Below are 5552 nucleotides of genomic sequence, written 5' to 3'. Positions count from 1 at the left end.
GAAGAACAGAACCCTCAAAGAACAGAAGGGACATCTGATCCTGCTCTACGTTGTCACCCTGGGCCTGATCGAATCACCCTTCTGGGAATCCCTGGATGATTCCTCACTGACTGCTAACACACACACAGGCTGTTGTTCCCATACCCCACCCTCCCATCTCCTCTTGTTCCCTCTTCAACCTGTGTAAAACTTGCCGTCCTCAAGTCTGATGGGTTTCTGTCCATGTAGGGAAATCTGCCAAGTCACCGTGGTGATGGTCCAACATGGCGTGGGAGCCAGAAACAACAACATATCACTCCAAGACGAACTTTTGTGTTCTCCTCCCTGCTTAACCTCAACTTCCTCTTTTCTTTTCACATCAAGCCTGCCTCAAGGATTCAGGGACAGTCTTCACTTCCTTTGCCAGGCCCTTGTTATTGACCTGGCGGCCCTCAATCTCAAACCTAGTAGTCTCCTCCAATATATAGACGACCTTCTTCTCTGTTCTCCCTCTATGCTGCAGCCATACAACATGCTTTCACTTAGGTCGTGGATATAGGGTTTCTCCTGCCAAAGCTCAAATAGCGTCACCAAAGGTCAAATATCTAGAACTCACTCCCACTCCTACTACTGTCTCAACCACTATTGATTGTGAGGCCTCCTTCATGACCTCCAAGTGCCTACTACAAAAAGGGACTTCATTTCAAGCAGTAGCATGCTATCAAAAAGACAACATAGTACGTGATGGGCCCCTGCCTTCAGCAGCCACACTAACAGAAGAGGCAAAAAAAGGTCATACTAGGCCAATCAATCACAGTACACTTACCTCATTGTCTGAATGAGCTCATCTCACACAAGACATTCCCTGCTGATGGCTCCTTCCTGCATACAGCAGGTCCTTCTGGTGCTCATGCAGACACTTCCATTACTATCTCCACTAGCAGTCCCCTCAAACAAGCCACCTTGCTCCCCTCCTCTGATGAGACCCCTCACCACAACTGAACTGAAGTCTTACAGATGACCCCATCCCTTCCTTCATATCAAGAGCACTCCTCTCCCTATAGCCTCTGACACATGGTTTATAGATGGCAGCTCAACCAACATGGGCACTCACAAAAGGGCAAGATATGCCATAGTCTGAAGATCTACAGTGATAGAGGCAAGTCCACTGACACTGGGGACATCTTCACAAGAGCCATAATTTATCCCCTCCATGGGCCCTCACACTAGCCAAAGGCAAAATCATAAATATCTATACTGACTCAAAATACACATTTAGTATTCTTCAGTCCCATGGTGCCATCTGGCAAGAAAGGGGCCAAATCAGCACTCAGGAACCCCCATCACCAATGTACCCCTCATCCTCAAGCTTCTAGAGGCAGCACAGCTCCCAAAGCAGGTAACAGTTGCTCACGGCAGAGGACACCAAACACCATCAGATCCTATTTCTCATGGCAACACTTCTACTGACATATATTCCAAAGTTATCTACACAACAGCCATGCCCTTCTCATCTTCTCCCCCTTGTCCCAAGCACCCTGCCCTCACCTCAATACTCAACCAACATGGACACTTCCTACATTTCCTGCTTCACAAAACCTTCCTCCCTTCACCAACGATATCCCCGTATACTACTTCTTCCAATATCTTTTGAGACAACACACTCACCTGTGTCTTCCACAACCAAAAGATAACCAACCTCAACCATGTTTATTTAAACAGCTCCAATTACTCCATGAACCAAACTATAACCAAAACATTCAGGGGTGGATTATCCAGGGATCAAAGCTTCTCCTCCCAGATCAACAGGCCTCACCCATCTGACTTACACAACTGCTTTCATGTGGCCACCCAGGCTCTATATAAATTTGTAACTCCAATCACCACCCATCCATTAAAAAACCATTATTTGCCAAGTCACCCAAGGTTGCCATCTCTGTGGCAAAACCTCTCAGGGACACTTACCTCCTCCTTTCCCAACCCCCAACTTCATGGACACACTCTAGGCAAAGACTGATAGATTTCACATGCATGCCTCATCGTAAGACCTATAAATATCTTCTTACCTTTGTAGGTTTTGTCTTGGGATGGATAGAAGCATTTTCCACTGCTCAAGAGAGTGCAGACATAGTTTCTGAAACTGTTATACCAGAAATGATCCCCTGATTTGGCATATCCCTAGTCTAGCCAATCAGACAACAAACGAGCTTTTATCTCTCAGATTACTCAGTAGGTATCCTTGAGTCTAACTATCAGTTGGCATTTACACATACCATTCCATACCATCCATAATCCTCAGGAAGAGTAGAAAAGGCAAACAGACTTCTCAAAACACACCTCACAAATTTATTCTAGAGCTACACTTACCATGGCCTCAGCTCTTTCCTTTAGCCCTAACTCAATTCAGGGCACTTCCCAGTGCACCCACTTTTCTAAACCCCTTTGCACTGATGTATGGTAAACCATTCCTGCTTCACAACTTTCCTACTTCACAAAACCTTCCTCCTTTCTCCAACTATATCCCCATTCTCTCTTTCCTCCTATATCTTTTGAGACAACACACCTCTATCTTCCACAACCAATAGATAATCCTCAACCAGAACCCCCTATAAACTCCTATAGATTTAATATATCACAGATCTTCTAAGCCCACATGCCTGCAACCCAAGTGGACAGAACCCCACCTGTTTATCCTCATAACAGCAACAGCAGTAAAGGTTGCTGGCCTTTTATCCTATTTCTATATCATCCAGGCTAACTAATACCTTGATATCCCTGATACCTCCAATCCCAAATTCTCATCTTCAGAGTGGCCATCATATCTCCTGCCTCCTACTCATCTCTGCCTCACCAATGTCCTTGACAAACATCTAAGCTAACTCATGAATTGCTATCCTATGTGGTTCTTAATACCCTATGTCTTGCTGACCTTTGCATTTGCTGCTGGATTCTAGGCCATCTGTCCCAAAGACTTGCAGACACCACACCAGATTGGTCTCATGGTCCTCTACGGGGTGACTGTGCTTGGACTCTGCACTCTTCTTTGCTTGTCCCAAATCTCACACCACTAAGGATAATGAGACCCTCTAGGCCCTTACTAATTTTTGTCCTTGGTTCTCCCCTGGTCTCTTAACAGCAACCCAGATTCACATTTAAACTCCTTAAACTCTCAGGACACGATTCCCAATTGATAGTTTCTGCCTGTTTTGCAGGAAATAACTATGATGCCCTTACTCTTCTTTTCCCCTTCTGATCACTCCTCTCACCAAGGTGGCTGCTTCCCATTGCAAGTCTTGTTTTGTTTTGGTTTTGGTTTGCAGTACCAGGGATTGAACTCAGGACCTTATGCTTACCAGGCAGGTACTTATGCTGCTGAGCTGTATCTCCAGCCCCCTTGATGCAAGTCTTATAAGCACTTGATGATCTCTTATATTGGAAAACGCATAGGCCCCATAAATTTACGTACAAAGGTAGAAAAGACGCCTTTTGTCTCCTGCATGTCCCTGGATTCAATCTGTGTCCAGCCTATAGGGAGGGTTATGACGACAGTTCAAACTTCTATTGCCCCAGTTTGGAATGCGAAACCATAGGTTTTCATTATGGTGTCCACTTGACTAACGATCCACACATCTCTCATTCTTTTTTTTTTTTTTTTAATTTTATTTATTTATTTATGTGTGTGTGTGTGTGTGTGTGTGTGTGTGTGGCCAGCTCAGCCCACCAGGGGGCGGGGCTGGCTGGCATGTGGTGCTGGGGGATTGAACCGCAGTCCCTGTGCTTTGCTTAGCTAAGCTTGTTCTAAGTAGGTGCTTTAGACCACTGAGCCATCTCACCAGCCCCAACATCTCTCATTCTTTAACTGTGGTGTTTGGCGGGTCAATATTACCATCAAAAGTCCTCATTATGGTGTCTGGGCCATGGGGGTGCTCTGGGGAGCCATTTATACAGGCCCGACAGCTGACTATCCTAGGTTCCTTCTTAGGCTGTTCCTTATTTTAACTCCGATACTTCTCTCCTCAACCCATTCCAATTTTGCCCACCACTGCCCCACCTCTACAAACCCCTCCTCAGACCACACCACAATTCCTGAAGAAGACCTTTCAGTTTATCTAAAACTATAATCTTGCCACAGACAACAAAAACCTTTCTAACTGCTAACTCTACATATCTTTCCAGCAAAATCTATATATGGTCTACCCCACAACCTTAAACATCTCTTCTCTCCTAGCTGGCCCTAAAGGAAAAAATATTGGCCCTCTGCCTGGCACCCTAATACAACCAGCCCAATAACCTCTCTTGTATCGTCACTTTAACCCTCCCCAGTCAGCCCCTCAGGTGGGAGAGCTATACTCCTGAACACATTTCCTCTCAGGTTCTAACACCTCAGATCCTCTTTGCCCTCCTCATGGTCAATTTGTCTGTGGCCTGGGGGCCTTTACCTTCCTCCCACCCTCCTAGAGGGGCTTCTATACTCCGGCTATCATGGCCCTGCATGTCTCCCTGGCCCTGAGGGTCAGATCACAACACAACTACAAAACATGCCCCAACATCGGTGTCCCAGGACAGCCCCCACGGTCCCAATCCTGGTGGATTGGAGTCCCTTTTCAGTCATGTGTGCAGGTCTGGGAGTTAGAAAAAATTGGTACAACCCAGCACTTTGGCTCTGAGCTTTCTGCTGACTCACTGCTGCCATTTACAAGGCTACAGGTAACGTCAATGTTCTCCAGTCCCAGATCAACTCGCTAACAGTGGTCATCCTCCGAAATCACTGAGCTCTACCTAGACATCCTCACAGCTAAAAAAGGTGGGACCTATACCATGCTGGTGGAAGAGTGCTGCTGCTTTATTAACCAATCAGGTGTCGTCATGCAAAAGGCAATGAGCACTGCGACCCTGCTGCCAAAATACATACAAGGCCAGACTCTTCCTTGTCTCCCTCCTGGTGGCCTGAACTAGGCTCCTGGGCACCTGTTCTCCTCCCACTCCTGGGCCCCCTAACCACGATCACTGTCTTACTGCTCATAGCTCCCTGCTCTTTTAAACTTTTTCTTCGAGAATTTTTACTCTAGAATAGGAGCTTCCACCACCCACAAGCTTCTCGTCCTGGATGAGACCCCTGGCGCCAGCTTCTGTGTGGGCCTGACCGGTCATCCCAGCTATCACACCAGTCCCTACCACAGCGCCCCCTGGCAGCAGGAAGCAGCTTGAGAGTCTTTGTCCCTCTTAACCAAAAACAGGAATGATGGGTTTCACATCATCAGGGTGATGGTCCAACATGGTGTGGAAGCCAAAAACGTGTCCTCCAAGACCAACCTCCATCTTCTTCTCTGTTTAACCTTAACTTCCTCTTTTTACGCAGGCCCCAAGCCTTCCCCAGTCAACATTTCTTAGGACACCTTAACCGCCCATGTAAAATCTACTTCCAGCCCAGCTCAAGAAAATTCTTTGTCTCTTTGCTCCCCCTGCAGCCCAACTGCACCCACAAAAAAAGCTGCCTCTACCTCTATCCTGTCTCTCATTTGCGCCATAGGCAAAACCTTACGGAGTCCTTTCCAGTTGCCACCCCCTCCGAG

The 5552-nt window shown here is 46.8% G+C and overlaps 1 pseudogene; it reads left to right on the top strand.

Moving 5' to 3' along the window:
• The window catches only part of LOC105743571, a 5761-nt pseudogene extending 574 nt beyond the window's left edge, over positions 1–5187 (top strand).
• The last annotated feature ends 365 nt before the right edge of the window (positions 5188–5552 follow it).

Source organism: Octodon degus, unplaced genomic scaffold, assembly GCF_000260255.1.
Source record: "Octodon degus isolate 3935 unplaced genomic scaffold, OctDeg1.0 scaffold00007, whole genome shotgun sequence".
NCBI classification, from domain to species: Eukaryota; Metazoa; Chordata; class Mammalia; order Rodentia; family Octodontidae; genus Octodon; species Octodon degus.
This window is presented reverse-complemented; position numbering and strand designations above follow the sequence as displayed.